Below are 20,479 nucleotides of genomic sequence, written 5' to 3' on the forward strand. Positions count from 1 at the left end.
TCTGGATGATCCATCCAATAATGAAAATGGAGTATTAAAGTCCCCTGCTATTTCCATATTGCTTTCCATTTTCTCCTTTTAGATCTGTTAATATTTGCTTTATATATTTAGGTACTCCAATTTTGGGTGCATCAGTTCAGTACAGTCACTCAGTCATGTCTGACTCTCTGCGACCCCATGGACTGAAGCACGCCAGGCTTCTCCGTCCATCACCAACTCCTGGAGCTTGCTCAAACTCATGTCCATCAAGTCAGTGATGCCATCCAACCATCTCATACTCTGTCATCCCCTTCTCCTCCTGCCTTCAAGGTCTTCAAAGCATCAGGGTCTTTTCCAGTGAGTCAGCTCTTCACATCAGGTGACCAATGTATTGGCACTTCAGCATCAGTTCTTCCAATGAATATTCAGGACTGATTTCCTTTAGGATTGACTAGTTTGATCTCCTTGAGGTCCAAGAGACTCTCAAGAGTTTTCTCCAGCACCACAGTTCAAAAGCATCAATTCTTTGGCTCTTAGCTTTCTTTATGGTCCAAATCTCACATCCATACATGACTACTGGAGAAACCATAGCTTTGACTAGACGGACCTTTGTTGGCAAAGTAATGTTTCTGCTTTTAAATATGCTGTCTAAGTTGGTCATAGCTTTTCTTCCAAGGACAGATGTATTTTAATTTCATGGCTGCAGTCACCATCTGCAGTGATTTTGGAGCCCAAGAAAATTAAGTCTGTCACTGTTTCCATTGTTTCCCCATCTATTTGCCATGAAGTGATGGGACAGAGGCCATCATCTTAGGTTTTTGAATGTTGAGTTTTAAGCCAGGTTTTTCACTCTCCTCTTTCACTTTCATCAAAAGACTCTTTAGTTCCTCTTCAGTTTTGCCATAAAGGGTGGTGTCATCTGCATATGTGAAGTTATTGGTATTTCTCCCAGCAATCTTGATTCCACCTTGTGCTTCATCCAGCCTGGCATTTTGCATAATGTACTCTGCATATAAATTAAATAAACAAGGTGACAATATACAGCCTTGATGTACTCCTTTCTCAATTTAGAACCAGTCTGTTGTTCCATGTGCAGTTCTAACTGTTGCTTCTTGACCTGCATACGAATTTCTCAGGAGGCAGGTAAGGTGGTCTGGTATTCCCATCTCTTTAAAAATTTTCCACAGTTTGTTGTAATCCTACAGTCAAAGACTTTAGCATAGTCAATGAAGCAGAAGTAGATGTTCTTCTGGAATTCTCTTGCTTTTTCTGTGATCCAGCAGATGTTGTTAATTTGATCTCTGGTTCCTCTACCTTTTCTAAATCCAGCTTGAACATCTGCAGTTCTCAGTTCACATACTGTTGAAGCCTAGCTCGGAGAATTTTCAACATTACTTTGCTAGCGTGCGAGATGAGTGTGGTTGTGCAGTAGTTTTTGAACATTCTTTGGCATTGCCTTTCTTTGGGCTTGAAATGAATTTTGGGTGCTTAAATATTTACAAATGTGTCTTCTTTTGGATCAACCCCTTTATCATTATGCAGTGACCTTCTTTGTCTCATTACAGACTTTGTTTTGAAAGTTACCTTGTCAGATTTCAGTATAGCTGTCCTCTCTTTCTTTTGGTTTCCATTTGCAAGGAGCATCTTTTTCCATCCATTCGCTTTCAGTTTGTGTGTGTCCTTAAATCTGAAGAGAGTCTCTTATAGGCTGCTTAGATTGGTGTTGCTTTTTTATCTAATCAGCCACTGTCTGTTCTTTGGTTGGAAAATTTGGTTCATTTACATTCAAAGTAATTATTGATAGATATGTACTTAATGCCATTTTGTTAATCACGTTCTGTCTTTTTAAAAAATTCTTCATTTTTTTCTTCTTCTCTTGCTCTCTTCTTTTGTGATTGGATGGTTTTCTGTAGTAGTGTGCTTAGATTCCTTTATCTTTGGTGTATCTACTATGGATTTTTGCTTCCTGGTTATCATTACTCTTACATAAAATAACTAATTTTATTAATGACAGTCTGTTTCAAGTTGATAGCAACTTACATTTGAATGTATTCTAAAGATCTACATTTTTATTCCCCCGTGATTTATGTTTTTGATGTCACAATTTGTACCTTTTTTCTTGTGTATCCCTTAGCAAGTTATTGTAGTTATAGTTCTTTTTACTGCTTTTGCCTTTTAACCTATACTAGCTTTATAAGTGATTAACCAACCACCTTTCCAAGAATAAGTTATTTTAAATTTTACTGAATATTTACCTTTGAGGCGAGGTTTATACTTTCTTATGTTTTCTTATTATTAATTATACTCTTTCATTTCAGCTTAAAGAAGTCCCTTTAATATTTCTTATAAAGTCAGTTTGGCGATTATGAATTCTTTTAACTTCTGCATATCTGGAAAACTCTTTCTCTCTTCAGTTCTAAATGAAGACTTTGCTGAGTAGAGTATTCTTGGTTTGGCAGGGTTTTGTTTTTTTATTTTTTCTTTTGCACCTTTGAATGTAATGTGCCACTCCTTTCTGGCTTACAAGGTTTGTGCTGGAAAATCTAGTCATAGTCTTATGAGGATTCTGTTGTATGTATGAAGTTTTTCTCTTGCTGCTTGTAAGATTCTTTCATTGTCTTTAGCTTTTCATACTAATTACGTGTCTTGATATGAATCTCTTTGGGTTGTTCTTCTTTGAAACTCTCTGGTCTTCTTGGAACTTGATGTCTGTTTCCTTCCCCAGGTTAGAAAAGTTCTTGGTCAATATTTCTTCAAATAAGTTTTCTCCTACTTTCTCTCTTCTCCCTCTGAGATCCTTATAAGGCAAATGCTGATCTGCTTGATGTTGTCATGTTAGTCCCTTAACAACTTCTTAAAAGTTGTCTTCACTTCTTCATTCTTTTTCCCCCTGCTCTTACTAGGTGAGTTCTACTGCCCTATCTTCAGGCTCACTGATCCTTTCTTCTGCTTCATCTGGTCTGTTGTTGGTCTCCTCTAGTATGTTTTTCAGTTTAGTTATTGTATTCTTCAGCTCTGCAACTTCCATTTGATATCTTCTTATATTTTCTACCTCTTTGGTGAAATTCTTACTTTGTTCATCCATTCTTTGTTCATCCTGAGATCAGTGAGAATCTTTGTGACCATTACTTTGAACTCTTTATCAGGGAAATCACTTGTCTCCACTTCCTTAAGATCTTTTTCTAATGTTGTGATCTTATTCTTTTGCTTGGAATATAGTATATTCCTCTGAATCTTCATTTTTATTTACCCTCTGTGTTTTTTTCCCTTATGCATTAGGTAAAACAGCTACCTCTGCCAGTCTTGAAGGAGTGGCCTTATGGAGAGATGAAATTCATTGTTCAACTTTTTGCTCAAGTTCTTGGCTATCTCCCCAAACATTTGTGGTTGTCCAAGCAACCTACATTATTTTTAGTGGCTTCCTGTAGTTGAGGGACCTGCCAAGACCTATAACTGTCTCACATGGTAGGATCTCAGCACTTGATTCAAGCTGATTGGAAGTCAGGCCCTCAGGCAGCAGCTTTTAAAGTATGCAAATATATGCCGTCCTTTGGGACTGTGATTATTAAACCCCACTGCTGCCAGAGCCAGCTGATCTAGACATGTCCCTGGGCAAAAGCTGTAAAAATTAGGGCGCCAGACAAGTGTACAAGCTCCTTTCTGAGAGATACTGGTGACCTAAAGTGAGGGAGAGGGAGGACATAAAGATACTGCCAGGTCTTCTCTGGTGGCTCAGTGGTAAAGAATCCACCTGACAATGCAGGAGACATGGGCTTGATTCCTGATCCGGGAAGATCCCACACGCCACAGAGCAACTAAGCCTGTGCTGTAGAGCCCGGGAACTGCAGCTGCTGAGCCTACGTGCCACAACTGTTCCTGCACACCCTGGAGCCCATGCTCAGCAACAAAAGAAGCCACTGCGATGAGAAGCCCTTGCCCTGCAACTAGAGCGTATCCCTTGCTCGCCACAGCTAGAGAAAAGCCTGTACAGCAGTGAAGACCCAGCATAGCCATAAATAAATAAATAAAATAAAATACATAAAAAGATACTATCAGACTTCCCTGGTGGTCCAGTGATTAAGAATCTGCCTGCCAATGCAGGGGGCAAAAGTTTGATCCCTGGATTGGGAAGATTCCACATGCCACAGAGTGTGTTGGCCAGATCCTGTAATTTTCAAGGAAGACCAGGAATCAGACTTTTCTGTGGGATTTTCCAGTTTTTAAAAGTTGGTGGTGGACTCCTTTTGCATCCCAGCCTGCTCCCCGTCGTGAAGCACATACAGAATGAGGGTGTATAGCACACGGTGGGCTCAGTGCACGGAAAGGCTGCCTGTGATCAGAGGCAACAGGCTGAGGGGCTTCGAGCACCCCAGACCCCGTCTGGCCATCACGAGTGCCCAGGGGACGCATGTCTTGGCACCCTTGTAACCCATCTGTAGCTTCAGCGCTTGGCTGAGTGTAAATTTAAGTTAAAGCTAATTTAAACTTTTGACAAAACATTTGTGTTAGCCACTCAGTCATGTGTGACTCTTTGCAACGCTATGGACTGTAGCCCACCAGGCTTCTCTGTCCGTGGGGGTTCTCCAGGCAAGGATGCTGGAGTGGGTTGCCATGCCCTTCTCCAAGGGATCTTCCCAAACCAGGGATCAAACCCTGGTCCCCCGCATTGCAGGCAGATTCTTTACCATCTGGGAAACACATAAAAAGAGGAGCCACTGCAGTGAAAAGCCCACGCACCACAACTTGGGAGTGTCCCCCACCTGCTGCAACTAGAGAAAGCCTGCATACAGCAACAAAGACCCAACACAGCCCCCAAATAAATAATTTTTAAAATACTGTCCACCAGCCTTCACCCCAAGAGAGCACCTCAGCCGGCTCGTAGACATTTGCCAAACCAGAAGGTGTCCCTCGGGCCAAAGCTTCAGGAGAAGCAAATAGGCCTCTCTTCACAGACTGAAACTGGAGGACTGTTTCATTCTACTCTCTGCACTGTGCCCTGGAAATGGTAGCTGCTCAAGAACTGTGTCTGATTGTTACAGTCCCATGGGACCCAGAAGCACAAGCCCCACTCCACTGGCCACCACAGCCAGATGATCCAGGCAGCAGCACAAAAACAGGGCACCCAGTATAAAATCGGGATCACCAGATGCATGTACAAGCTCTCCTCTGGGAAATACTGGCCCTCTGGGCATGGCAGAGGGAGAGCAGGAAGATAGTGCCCACCCTTTATGGTCTCTGGAGAAAACTGCAGCCAACCCTTAGGTGTGTGTTTAATAAGAAACTTGTCTCTCAGGCTATGAAGATAAACTAATAGACCTCTTTCACAGAAGGACTAAGTGCCTCAGTCTGTTGCCTCTCTCCTATGCCTTGGGGTATAGCTGATTAAGAACTCTTTAATCTGTTGTTACAGTCCTGTGGGATCCATGAGCATAAATCCCACTGGCCATCAGAGCCAGGTAACCTAGCGGTAACGCCTGGGTGGCAGCAGCAAAAATCATGGCACCAAATGAGGACATAAGCTGCTTTCTGGGAGTTACAGGCAGGCTGGAGCAAGGCAGGGGGAGATTGCAGACATGGCACCCACCAGCATCTCTCTTTGGAGAATGTCTTGGTAAACCCCTCCATGTGTGTGAAATTAGATGCCTTTCTCTCCAGCCAGTGCTTTAAGATAAACAAATAAGCCTCTCTCACAGAGTGTCTGGGTACTTTTGAATCAGCTGCCTCTATTAGGCCCTGGGGTGGGGAAGTCTGTGAATGTGAGCCCTTCGGGAACAATTTCCCAGTTTGCTAAAGACTTGTGAGTCTCATGAAGGCAAGCCCAGTTGGCTTTCAAAGCCAGATTTTTGAAGGGCTCATCTGTCAGGTGCAGGTCTTAAATAGTGGAGGTGTTAGATGAGGGCTTCAAACCCTTCACTCCTCAGGGAAAAACTTGGCATTTTGAGATGCCTCCCAATTGTGGATTGCCAAGCCAAGGGTGAGGTTTATGGTAAGATTGTATCTCAGCCCCCTCTCTGCTTTAATGTGGGTTTTTTCTTGTTCACTTGATGTGTAGCCATTGCTCAGCTAGTTTTGGCTTTTTCCAGAGGAAACCGTTCTTTGTGTAGCTGTAGAATTGGTATATCTGTGGGAAGACACGAGTGCCGGACCCTCCTGCACTGCTGTCTTTTTACTATTTACTCTATTATTTCTGGCTGCATCGAGTCTTAGTTGTGGCACACGGGTCTTCATTGCAGCATGTGGGATCTTCCGTTGCTGTATGCTAGCTCAGTAGTTGCGGTGCCCAGGCTTAGTTGTCCCGTGGCCTGTGGGATCTTAGTTCCCCAGCCAGGCATCCAACCTGCATCCCCTGCATTGGAAAGCAGATTCTTAACTGCTGGACCACCAGCGAAGTCCCCTGCATTGCCATCTGGAACCAAACTCCAGTCAGATCTCTTTTGGAGCTTCACTTCAACCCGCTCTGTGTTCTGGCCTCCACCTTTTCTGACGAGGTTAGTACTCATTCAGTTTGTTGTTGTCCTGTATGTAATGTGTCACTTTTTCTCTGACTGCTTTCAAGAATTTTTTTTATCTTTATTCTCAGTAATTTGGCTATGATATGCCTGGAGATGGTTTTCTTCATATTTATTTTGCTTAAGATCTGCTGGCCTTGAATCTTTAAATTTACATCCTTCCCCAAATTTAGGGCAATATCAATCATTTCTGCAAATATTTTTCTGCCCCCTGTCTGTCACCTCCATCTGGATATTGTCCTACTGGTCCCTGAGTCTCTGTTCATTTTTTTCCCTCATCTTTTTTCTCTCTGTCTTATTGGGTCATTTCTTTTACTGAGTCTTTCCTCTATTACCTCCACTGTGCTATTAACTCTATCCAGTGAATTTTTTACCTCAAATATTGTATTTTTTCAATTCTAGAATTTCTTTTTTAAAAATACTCATATAGTTATGTATAAAAATATACATATGTAAGTATATGTAGCTTCTTATTTTCTGCTATATTCTCCTAACTTTTCATTCATTGCAAATCTGTTTTACTTTATACCATTAAGTATTATTATAATAAACACTTTAAAAATCTCTGCTTGCAAATTTCAACATCTGGTCATCTTAAAATTGATTTCAATGGACTGTCTTTTCTCCAGAGAGTGGGTCACATTTTCCTGTTTCTTTGTATGTTAAGTAATTTAGAGAAGTATCCTGGATGTTCTGAAGGTCATATTGTAGACTAGATTCTGTTATAGTCTTCTGAAGAGTGGTAGTGGTGGTTTTAAGCAGACAATTAATTTGGTTGAATTCAAACTGTAAATTCTGTCTCCTGGACATCAGCCTACATCTCAGTTCAGTTTTTTTTATTCTTAGCTGGGCTGCTATTGGTTGGCCCTGTGTGTGCATGGTTCAGGGGTCAGTTAGAGTTTCGGCGAAGCTTACACACACAATCTGGGGCTTCCCCTCTCTCACACATTCCTTTCTGGGATACCCCCCTCCCCTCACTTTGCAGTCCAAAGTTTGTTCCCTGGTTTTTAAGGCCAAAAGACAGAATTTTCTTTCAGAGTTTGAGCTGGCTTACACAGTACCAGCTGCACCCTACCATCAGGCTGAAAGTCAGAAAAATTGGAAACTCATCTCATGCTATTCGCTTCTTTCAAGTTTCAACTCCCCTCTGATATATACCAGCTTTTATTTACTCTCCAGTGTCTTCTATTTTTCAAATTGGTCCATTGTTTCCATGATGACAGTTGTTACCTGTGAGAACATCAGATTTACTTATCATTCAGGTATATCAGCATACCCAGATGTTTTCCTCCTCCATCAGCTGGTGTAGAGATCCCCTTCTCCCCATGGAGCCCTAGGTATCAACTGAAGGAGCAGCATTAATGGGGCACAAAACTTATAGCCAAATCACTCAATAATGGATTGGAGCAGTATTCTCAAGTACAGCATGTGCCATCTCTGACCATGGAAGAGGACTGGCAAACACAGTGCTTGTTTCTTAGTATTAGGAGTCGCAATGATAAGGTGTGATAAATAACGATTCCTGTGCCCTAAAGGGGATGTCCTGGCATAACATGCCCCGGATCATTAAGTACTAAAGAACTGTACTGGCATACTAAGACTCTTATCTCCCAGCCTCTTGGAGCACATGGTCTTACTGGGACATCTAGAGTAATCGCCCTTTCTTGCTCATAGGGTACAGTTAACACTATGTATCCACATAATGCACCAGTGTGATGATATATGGAAGGTCCAGGAAATCAGGGTTCATTTGGATTGTGTTTTGACAGAGAACAGAGTTCACAGGAGAGCCCTAAGTAAGATGTCAATGTATACTGTTGTCCATCCTAGGCAGATGCTTAATTCTTTCTGATCTTTCATTCTGTTGGAATGTTAGGTCAGTAATGACGTGCTGTGTAAGAGAGGCCATGTTGCTTCCTTCCAGTACAGGTACCATGTCTAGCGTAGCAGTCGCAGTGTGGCTGCCACTTAGTTAAGTTTGCGGTAGTCCACTGTCATCTGCCAGACCTGTCTGGTTTTTGAAGGGACTAGGGGGTGCATGCTTAGTTGTGTCTGATTCTGTGCAACCGCATGGGCTGTAACCCACCAGGCTCCTCTGTCCATGCAATTTCCCAGGCAAGGATCCTGTAATGGGAAAGGTTAGTTTTCATTCTAATCCCAAAGAAGAGCAATGCCAAAGAACACTCAAACTACCATACGATTGTACTTATTTCAGATGCTAGCAAGGTTATGCTCAAAATCCTTCAAGCTAGGCTTCAGCAGTATATGAACCCAGAACTTCCAGATGTACAAGCTGGGTTTAGAAAAGGCAGAGGAACCAGAGATCAAATTGCCAATATTCACTGGCTCCTAGAGAAAGCAAGGGAATTCCAGAAAAACATCTATTTCTGCTTCATTGACTACACTAAAGCCTTTGACTGTATGTATCACAACAAACTGTAGAAAGTTCTTTAAGAGATGTGAATACCAGCCCACCTTACCTGTCTAGTGAATGCAGGTCAAGAAGCAACAGTTAGAACTGGACATGGAACAACTGACTGATTCCAAATTGGGAAAGGAGTATGACAAGGCTGTATATTGTTACCCTGCTTATTTAACTTCTATGCAGAGTACATCATGCAAAATGCCAGGCTGGATGACTCACAAGCTGGAATCAAGATTGCTGGGAGAAATATCAACAACCTCAGATATGCAAGACGATACCACTCCAGTGGCAGAAAGTGAAGAGGAACTGAAGAACCTCTTGATGAAAGTGAAAGGAGAGTGAAAGCTAGCTTAAAACTCAACATTCAAAAAACTAAGATCATGGCATCCTGTCCCAAGACTTCATGGCAAATAGTAGGGGGAAAAGTGGAAGCAGTGACAGATTTTATTTTCTTGGGCTCCCAAATCACTGCAGATGATGACTGCAGCCATGAAATTAAAAGACACGTGTTCCTTGGAAGGAAAGCTATGGCAAACCTAGACAGCCTATTAAAAAGCAAAGACATCACTTTGCCAATGTATCGCCAAAGCTATGGTTTTTCCAGTAGTCTTGTGTGGATGTGAGAGTTGGACCATAAAGAAAACTGAGTGCTGAAGAATTGATGCTTTTGAACTGTGGTGTTGGAGAAGACTCTTGAGAGTCCCTTGGACAGCATGGAGATGAAACCAGTCAATCCTAAAGGAAATCAACCCTGAATATTCAATGGAAGGGCTGAAGCTGAAGCTCCAATACTTTGGCCACCTGATGTGAAGAGCTGGCTCATTGGAAAAGACCCTGATGCTAGGAGTGGACGACAGAGGATGAGATGGTTGGATGGCATCACTGAATCAATGGACAGGAATTTGAGCAAACTCCAAGAGATAGTGGAAGATAAAGGAGGCTGGCATGCTACAGTCCATGGAGTTGCAAAGAGTTGGACATGACTGAGCAACTGAACAACAGTTACCACCCTTGCATCCTTTAAGTTTTTTAGGTTAGCACAGCATTCCACCAAAGAAGCAATATTGTTTGCTTGTTTTTTTAATTTTTAGTGGAGGGTAGTTGATTTACAATGTTGTATTAGGTATGCAACATAGTAATTCAGTTACACATATACATAAATCCACTCTTTTTAGCTTCTTTTCCCCTATAGACCATTACAGAGTATTGAGTAGAGTTCCCTGTACCATAGGTCCTTATTAGTTATCTATTTTTGTATAGTAGTCTAAAGGCTCCCCTTCTGAACACAGACTGTGTCACATCTTTTAACCAATATCAGGAATTCTACTAACTGGACCAAAAGTTTTTTGTGCCGTAAGAGAATGCTTAAACATTCTTCAAAACAAAGGCAAATCACTAACTTGTGAGTTTGTCAGTTCTGATTGTAAACCCAAGTTTCGAGCACGTTGAGTTAGAGACGTTGAATGAACATTAGGACCTGTGAGCAATAGTAACAATGTTGGCTATCATGGATTCTCTGCTGAGGCTGTATTGTTTGTGATTTATTATCTTAGCTGGGCTTCCCTGGTGGCTCAAATGGTAAAGAACCTGCCTGCAATGTGGGAGACCTGGGTTCAATCCCTGGGTTTGGAAGATCCCCTGGAGGAAGGCATGGCAACCCACTCCAGTATTCTTGCCTGGAGAACCCCCATGGATGGAGGGCCCTGGTGGGCTACAGTCCATGGGGTCACAAAGAGTCAGACATGACATAGTGACTAAGCACAACACATCTTAGCCAGATTTGAGGCGGTGGGGAGGAAGATAGCAGTTCAGGGGCTTTCCTTTGGCCTTTTCTACTACCATAGTCATTACATAGGTCAAGGAACTAGTATGAGGGTTCTTCCAGGTGCTGAGTATATACAGCCTGATTATACATTTAGATGTCAAGGAAATGATTACCGGGTGTGCCAGTGAAGACTTGTGGCCCACTGTAAGAAAGTCCAGAGCCAGGACTACATATATTACCTGACTTCCAGAATCCCTGCTCTAATGATGAGTCTTTGATGTGTTTTAGTTTGGGAACTTTTCATTCCTTCTTGATCTGTCATGGTGGTTCCATCATAGTTCCTCATGTAATGTGGATTGGCTTCTCCAAGTATCTAAACACTATCTTACTATTAGGATCAGTTCCAAGGCCTCTTGTCAGGATATTACATATTGAGTCCTGGAAGAGTATCTCCATGTCAACAGGCACTCTGTTAACCACAGTAATATTCCAATACCCCTGACCCTGGTTCAGCAACCTCAGGGTGTATTTGCAAGCAAACACTCCTGGCTTTTGCTGCTCTGTATTAGCCTGGTCCTGTCACTCCTTTGGTGAATAATTCTTCTCCATCCTTAACTGGCCAGAACTTCCCTGTGTGGGTCGTGCCGAGACATAACCCTAGTTATTGGCCTAGTGTCCAGGAGGGGACATGGAGGAAGATTTTGAGTAAGGCAGGTATTGTTTTGCAGAGGACATCTTACTCAGTTCAGGTCTTTGTGTAGTTACTGCAAGGAGGGGGGCCGTTGTTGTCTTCTTGCAAGGGGAAGGGGTTCAGTCTTGCATGCCCAAAATGTTCAAATGGGTCTTATGGTTAAATATTCTCAAGTGCATCTTTCTGGATGTTTCTATCCCAAGTCTCAGGGTCCCACTTCTTCCTTATCAGGGGCCTGACACTGGTGTAGGAGACTTATAAAGGCTGTGAACTTAGCCGTTGCTGAAGTTCTCCTATTCTTACAGTAGTCTTGTGCCTGGCCTTTAGCACAATAAACATTACAGCTACAGTAGATGACAGTCTTTTTTAAAAGTTCCTAGAGAGACTTTTTGACTTTTACATCTTGCCTAAATCGGTAACTGTCTGCTCTGAGCTTGTCATTTTCTCTCTTCCATTCATCAATAACATCCAGCAATAATGAACTAATTCCGTAGTCTTTTAAGTTATCACTTGCTCTGTATTGCACAAGACCATGCAACCCCTTGCAGCTGTTTCTGATTCCAGTTTCCCACAGGTACATATTTTAGTAATAGTAATGTTAGGGTATACCAGCTGCTAATCACACTGTACTTAGCATTAGTGATAGCATCTGTATTGTCACCTAACCAGCAAGTGATCAGATTCCAAACTCTCGACTTTGTTGTCTGTTTCCTATGACCACTACTGATTCCAAATGTCTTAGGGTTTTTCAGAAATAACTATGAAATGGGACTTTGCATGTAAGTAATTTATTTAGGAAATGCTCCCAGGAGAAACTGGAAATGAGTAGGAGAAGCAGGATACAGGAGGGGAAAAGCAAAGCGAAAGTGTGACTTCAAACAAAGTCCCATGGAGGGTAGCTTCAGCCTGGGGCCACAGGAAAGCTTTGGAGTATAAACTGTGCCTCAGAGTTTGTCCAGACTTGTTGCCAGGGGGCTGGCTTTCATACTGCCACGCCGGTCACTGGCTAAGGCCCATCTCTGGGTGGGACGATGTTAATTCCTGAGCACTTCCGACTCTGCTGTGGGCACAGTGGCTCCAGTAGCCCTTGAATAGGCCTTTGAAAAGTCTCAGATATGGCCTGGTAGAAGGCAAAGACACAGAAGCTGGGGAAGGAGCAAAGAGGGGCCTTTAAGGGCATCGTAGTGGAGCGCCAAGAGTATCCACTGTGAGTGTCTTACCTCTCCTTCCCTCCTTAACTCCCTCTTCTCTCCTCCAACCCTGGAGTGAGTGGGGAAGAAGAGAACAGAGTGGCAGAAATGAGGAGGCAGCAGATAAATTGGAATAGGCTAGGTTATACTATAGTAATAAACACCCCTCAAATCTCAGCTGCTTATCACAGTAAGTAATCTGTTTAGCGGCTTATGCCCCCTGGCCTGTGTGGATTGACAGAAGGCTGTGCTCCACATGGTCATTGGAGGCTACCATCTTGTTCTGCAGTATCTTAAACACACAGCTTCCTGGGTGGATTTTTTTTCTCTTTTAACTGAAGCATAGTTGATGCATAATATTATATAGTTACAAGTGTATAATATAGTGACTCACAGTTTTTAAAGGTTATACTCCATTTATAGTTATTATAAAATATTTGCTATATTCTCCATGTTGTATGAGCTTCCCAGGTGTGCTAGTGGTAAAGAACCCACCTGCCAACGCAGGAGACCTAAGAGATGCATGTTCAGTCCCTGGGTAAGATCCCCTGGAAGAGGGCACGGCAACCCACCCCAGTATTCTTGCCTGGAGAATCCCATGGACAGAGGAGCATGCTGGGCTACAGTCCGTGAGGTCACAGAGTTGGACACGACTGAAGCAACTGAGCACACACACACCGTGTTGTACAGTACATCCTCAGAGCTTATTTTATTCCTGAGAGTTTGTACCTCTTAATCCCCTGACCCAATATTGCCCCTCCCTCGTTCCTTCTCCCCACTGGTAACTCCTGGTCTGTTTTCTGTGCCTGTGAGTCTGCCTCTTTTGCTATATTCTCTAGTTTGCTGTATTTTTAATCCCATATGCTGAGTCTGTTTCCCTCTGTCTGATCACTTCACTTTAGCATTGTGCCCTCCAAGTCCCTCCATGTTACTGCAAATGACAGATTTAATTCTTTTCCATGGTGTGTGTGTGTGTGTGATTATACATATTTATGTAATTATATTTCTTACTATATATAGTTACACACACACACATTTTCCTTATCCATTTTCTTTAGCCACTCTGACAGGTGTGAGGTGATATTTCATTGTGGTTTTGATTTGCATTTCCATGATCATCAGTAGTGTTACGCGTCTTTTCATGTGCCTGTTGGTCATCTACATTTCCTCTTTGGAAAAATGTCTATTCAGTTCTTCTGCCCATTTTTCAATCAGGTTGGGGTTTCTTGACATTTTATTAGCTGTTTATATATGTTGGCTAATAACCCCTATTGGTCATATCACTTGAAAATATTTGAAATACAGAGAATCAAATGATGCAGTTGGTGAGTATCATCCCAGTCATGCCTGTCTTTTTCACTACACGCGTCTTAGTCTAGTTCAAGGTTGATTTGGCTGAAAAAAGTTTCAATTAAATGTGAAAGTAAAACTTAGTAACTAGATTTGCCCCCAAAATTTTAGGACTTCCCTCATAGCTCAGTCAGTAAAGAATCCGCCTGCAATGCAGGAGACTCGGGTTTGATTCCTGGGTTGGGAAGATCCCCTGGAAAAGGAAATGGCAACCCACTCCAGTATTGTTGCCTGGAGAATCCCATGGACAGAGGAGCCTGGCAGGCTACAGTCCATGAGGTCGCAAGAGTCATATGTGACTTAACGACTACACCACCGCCAAATAATTTTAGAAAATCATTGATATTTCCCAGAGATTTTTATCAACAAGGCAGGGGGAAGTGGTTTTACATAGTACAGAAGATAAACATTTATGTGAAAGAATTAAGGTTCCTAACATAAAACTGAAAAAAAGCCAAAATGCCAAACTGTATAATAGTGGTTAAGTAGATTATGTATTGATACATTCACAGGTGGGTAGGTTATTTAGCCATCTAAAGCTGTATTTACAGAGACCTTTCAGTTGTTAAAATGCTCATGATATAAGGGGGAAAGTCAGGATATACAACTGTATATGAGAAGTTGCCTCCCTACCTGGGTTACCATAAAGACCCTACCCATCATCCTCTGCTCCAATACTTTTTGTTGCAGCAGTCACCTGTCTCCAGCACGAAGCTGCTGTCACCCATGACCTTCAGGATGAAACCTCTGTTTCTTTTTTATAGTTTACATATATCTTTTGGGGCTTCCCAGGTGGCTCAGCGGTAAAGAATCTGCTTGCCAATGCAGGAGACTGCAAGAGATGGGAGTTCGATGCCTGGGTCAGGAAGAACCCCTGGAGAAAGAAATGGCAACCCACCCCAGTATTCTTGCCTGGAAAATTCCATGGATCACGGAGCCTGATGAGCTACAGCTCATGGGGTTGCAAACAGTCAGACATGACTGAATGAGCCCTTTGGTCATACCTGTCTCTCCTACTTAATTTCTGTCAGCTACCCACTTCATACTCAAATTTATATCCCCAGCCCAGACATTTCCTCTGAACTTCAGACCCCAAGGACTGCAGCCTGCCAGGCTCCTCTGTCCATGGAATTTCACAGGTAAGAATACTAGAGTAGCTTGCCATTTCCTCCTCCAGGGGACCTTCCTAACCCAAGAATTGAACCTATATCTCCTGCATTGGCAGGTGGATTCTTTACATCTGAGCTACCTGAGAAGCCCCCTCAGAATACACTAGCTCCTAATTTATTTAGCGAGTCTCTTCTGAGGAGCAGCACAGGGCATTCTGGCATATACAAAAAGGAGTGTGTAATAATAATGGACCCGATTCCACAGGCAGGAGATGTAAATCGCCTTGCCTTTGGCTGTCCATCAACTACTGTCATAGCACAGTCATGGTTGGAGAGGCCAGCTGGCCAAGTCAGAGTAGAACAGGCGGCACCAGTGTCTACAAGAAATTCAGTTCTCCTACCTGCCACATTCAGGGTGACCTGAGGCTCTGTTTGAGAAAGGAGGATGAATCCAGTAGCATCCAGAGCCAGGGAGGCCCTTGGGCCTCACGAGTCAGTATGCAGATGTTCACGAGGAACTGGGGCTGGTCGAGATTGCCCCTCTAGCGTCCCATAGGAGGGCAGTCAGGCCATTCCCCTTGCAGTGCCCCTCCTTCTGATAAAAGGCACACTCGTTCAGGCCCAGTCAACTTCTTGTCATTCTGTCTAGCCTCCTCAGCCCTCCGGGGTCCCCTTGAGGTGGTGGGTGAATCAGAGCAGCTGAAAGCTGTGTTTTATTAGCTTCTTATCTCTGGTGGCTCAGTTGGTAAAGGGTCCGCCTGCAATGCAGGAAACCTGGATTCGATCCCTGGGTTGGGAAGATCCCCTAGAGGAGGGCATGGCAACCCGCTTCAGTATTCTTGCCTGGAGAATCCCATGGACAGAGGAGCCTGGTGGGCTACAGTCCGTGGGGTTGCAGAGTTGGACACAACTGAGCAGCTAAGCACATATCCTTATTGGCCTCTTCCATTTAAGTCTTGGTGGTTATAGACCTTGAAGGCCCCCTCTACCAAGGTTGACAATGGGGTTTGAGCCCAGCCTCCAGCTTTTGTAATTTTCTTCTGACATCCTGAGTAACCTGGGTTCTAAAATGCATGGCCAGTAGTGTCTTTCCTTCTGCAGGCTCAGGGTCTGAATTGGTATACTTCCTGACTGCCTCTGTCACCTGGCTCAGGAAGCCTGCCTGAAACAAGAGGTGGCCACTTGTCACCCATGGGGAAGCTGCATTTGGTGGTCCTGGAGGCACTCAGGTCCCCTCCCAGGAAGGGGACTACCGCCCCACACTGGGCACCGTGCATCTGTCACCAACCCTGGTTCTTGGCCTTCCTTAATCAACAGAAACTAAGAGGCCAAACAAACGCAGGCAAGCCTTTATTGGTGGAGGAACGAGAACAAGTAACAGGTTCCCGTGCTCACTCCCTGGGGCGGAGGGGCGGGTTTGTGATCTGTGGTTTGTGATCTGTGGTGAGGGTAGGAGTGTGTCCAGAGATCAGGTCAGAGGGATAGTTTGCATGCTCCTTAGCTGCTGGTGTGCGCAGGGGGCATGCTCATTGCCCTGCTTTTGCTCCCATCTCTTCAGAAGTGAGAATTGGGGGTTTGGTTTTGTTTTTTACCTTTTTGAGTCTTGTCCACGATTTGCCCCAACTGCTCCTGCATAGTTATTTTTAGTTCCTTACAGTTTCTCTGTATTCTGTTGCTGGAGGAAAGGTTTGTCCAGGAACAAGCACTGCAGCAGAGGCTTCCAGGCCCCAGCCTGCCTCATGTTTAGTTCTATCAGTGTCATTTTTAACTGAGGACATACATGTTAATCAGACCTAGTGAAAACCCATGGTAGCAGAGTGAATGTACATCCGGTCTATAGCCTACAACCCTGCTGCACACTTTTTAAACCCTTTATCACATCTAAGTCTCTGGGTATCTAGGGGTCAGCTAAAGTCTTCCTCCCTGCCCTTATGAAGCCTACAGTATGCCCTTTCCTTCGTAAAGCCTCCAAGCTTCATGGGCCGATATTCCCATTTGATATTGTCTGTTCTTGGCTGATCTCTTGAGTTACCACACTCATGATGTCAAGTGTCTTTCCTCTGAGAAAACTCTTCCTTATCCTTCCTGCTCTCGGGAAGCAAAGGTCCCTGAGCCTGGCTTGCAAGTCTGGCCCTGTTCTTCAGTCAGCCTCATGGCCCCACAAATCATTCACCCTCAACTACAGCCCAATCTCTGAATGTGTGTGTTTTGACTACATACAAGCTTGTTTTCCTAGATACAGCATCACCTCCACAGGAAAGTCTTCCCTGATTCTCCCAGGCTACATCAGCCTGAACGAACATTCTGCCTCACCAGGACTGTTTCTCTGCAGGACAAACATTTTGAAGCCAGTGTCAGCTGCAGACAGGAAGGGCCAAGGCATTCCACAGAGTAGAAACCCCTTCTCAGGGTAACATTCGCAAGTGCACAGTGTAGAGCACACAGATTACAAGTGAAACTAACCATCAGGAAGCAGAGGTGTCAAAATATTAGAAAATGTGTGTATTATGTAGATATATATATAATATGTATATTTGTATCTCATTAAATAACAAAATCTAGTGATAGGTCCAGTAACTACTATAATTTCAAAATGATGAACAAAAATGATAATTGAAGCTGTCTGCAACATCTCTAATGTGAGATGAAATATCTGTGATTCCTACTGCTGACATAGTCACAAGCACTGCTGATAATATTAGTTTGTTGCCTATACCCGTAAAGAAAAGAAATGCTGAAATTCAGTTAGAGCTTGAAACTACCTATCTTTCTCATTCAGGTACAATGATACCCTGAATTTTACCCATGGATCCCTTGTGTGCGTATAACAGGGGTCCATGAACTCCAGGTTAAGAACCCCTGAATGAGATTTTAGAAGCATGGCCATCACTTTCTATATTGCAGAGAAGCCAGTGGTTAATTGTGTGTGTCTCTTGCTTGAGTGTAATGCGTGCAGCTGGTGGGAGAGGAGCTGTGGAGAAGACCATGGAGTTCAAACTTCTGAATTCCATGGGCATCACCAGGGCTGTGAGCTTTCACCTGACCTTCCCCTTACCCAGCATGTTTCCTCATCTATAAAATGACAATGCCTTCCTCACAGGTTGTTGAAAGGATTCAGTAAGTTAATGTGTGAAAAACTCTTAGGGGCCAAATGTTTGCTGTTAAATGAGAATGATATAAATGTCTGTAGAGAAAATACATCAAATGTAACTTCTTCAAGAACAGAAACCCCGAAGTCTGACCTGCTATACACCCTGGGACGCACTCAGTGTACTCAGACAATAGTAAACCGTTTCCTGGGTAAGTCTGCCCTGCTTTCCCCACCCCAATCCAAGAGAAAAAACCCAAATGCAAAGAGTTTCTCACCTTGTTATTTTATTAGAAGCATATTTACATTCTTGCAGTTAACTTTGCAGAGAACACTTCACAAAAGTTTTTTATATAAAGTTTGGAAACTACATAAAAATAACTTCTCCATAAAAGGGAAAATATAAGTTAGTTCTATTTACTCTGCTAAAAACTGACTGAAAATGAGGAACAGTTCCGTCTGTCCCTTCCAGAGAAAACATTAGCACAGAACATGAAGAATACTGCATGGGCTTCCTCAGTGAGGGGCGTCATACTGGCTTAACGGTGAGCCTGGGAGACCCAAGCGGACCCCATCCAGAAAGGACGGGGGAGCTAGTAGGGCTCAGGCGGTGCTGAACAGAAAGCGGCAACTCCTTGAATGAGATTCCAACGTGAAGGACTTCCTCCTAAACCATGAGACGGGCCTCTCTCCTAACACTCTCTCTCATACCCCAGGCTACAGAAGGCAGTGTTGTAAACAAAGCCCCCCCCAAAAAAACAAAACAAAGCCCAAATCAGCCCTGCCATCGGCCAACGCGAGACCCTTTGCCACTGCTGGCCTCGCCCGGTGGGACTGCGTCCATGTCCTGTCGTTACACTGCTGCTAGTTCATGTTTCCCCAGCGCCCACGCACCAGAGAGAGGCAAAGGGGATCATCATTTCCCTTATCTCACCTGTGGGAGACCTGAAAACTGTCCTTCTGGGTCAAATACTGAAGCAGGCAAGCCGAGCGCTCACTAACCTAAGAGAACCAGTGCCTTCCCACGGGCCTCGGGCATCTTCACCACGTGTGTAAGTCTGTGGAACCGCAAGTCCCTTTTTCTATTGAATGGTTACCCTCCTTTCCCAAAATCCAGTTACAAGAGTACCCAGAAAACTCCAGGGACTTGCTGTAGAAAGACAGAACATCTAACCTTAACCTATAGGAGAGGAAGAAAGAGGAACTCTTCCCAGAGTGTTAACCACCCATCACCAGCAAACTCATGCCCAGAATCAGTACGCCCATTTGACTCGTCTCAGTCACCTTCATATTTTTCTGTTGTTGTTGTTTTTTATTTATTTTTTTTTTTAAAAGCAGATGTTTTCCTAAGGAAGACATTCATTTATATCAAGTTAGACATAAAGATGGGAAAAAAAAAGGTTTTCTTTGTAGATGAGTCGAATGCTGGGTTGAGCATTCGCTTTACCGGGTTATATACGCTCTAGCCTGTGGGGAGTGGAACCTCTGGGGGGCCGGCTGAGGCATCAAGGCCCAGGACTCCATCTGAGAGACAGAAGCTTTGCTTCTGTCTGGTTCCTGGGGACAAGAAGCACTCCATATTTCTCCCTTATGTTTTTTCTCCCTGAACAGAAGGTGCAGTGCCTGTGAGCCTCTGTCTGAAGTGTGAGGCTGGACCCTGAAGTAGGAGGGGCACAGCGCAGAGGGAAGTGGCCTTCCTGGATCACCTGCAGACAGGATGGGCAACGAGAGACAGAGTGACTGGGTGGGGGAAGTCTATTCCTGAACATAGGATCCCTCTGTGGGGCCAAAAAGGCATCACAGACTGGCAACTCAGCCAGTACCGTCTGTGCCTCTGGGGCCAACACCCAGCACCCCCACCCCATACCAATGGCTCGCCCTAACATGCTCTGTGGCATGGGCTCAGCCGGCAAGTACCTTCCAACACACCCAGCACAAGAGGCCCAGGGCAGAGGCAAGCCTGCGTAGCACCAGCGGGCCCTGTTCTGTGTGCATGGGAAGGGGGCGGGGACGTGCGTGCAGAAAGGGGGACCACAAGATGGCATGAAACCCCTGAGATCAAAATAAAGCATTCAGGTTCTTCCCGTTCCACCACTGTGGAGGTGGTCTCAAGAGGAAAGTGAGCTGGGGGAACGGGGGTACCCCAAGCATCCGGCTGCAGACCAGGCTCTGCTGGAGCCAAAATGGCCATTATGAGCCCTGGTTCTTGTCTTCCACCGCAGGGAACGGCTGAAAAGCCCCCGAGAATTACAGGATGAATGAACCCACGGGGACCTCGGCGGCAGTGCTTCGAGCTCACAGACAGCACAAGTGCTGCTTTGGCAACAGGAGGGGCCTCGCGGCCACAGAACACCTGTTCCTCCTGGTCTGCCG

This window comes from Bison bison, unplaced genomic scaffold (genome assembly GCF_000754665.1).
Source record: "Bison bison bison isolate TAMUID 2011002044 unplaced genomic scaffold, Bison_UMD1.0 scf7180017864301, whole genome shotgun sequence".
NCBI lineage: Eukaryota > Metazoa > Chordata > Mammalia > Artiodactyla > Bovidae > Bison > Bison bison.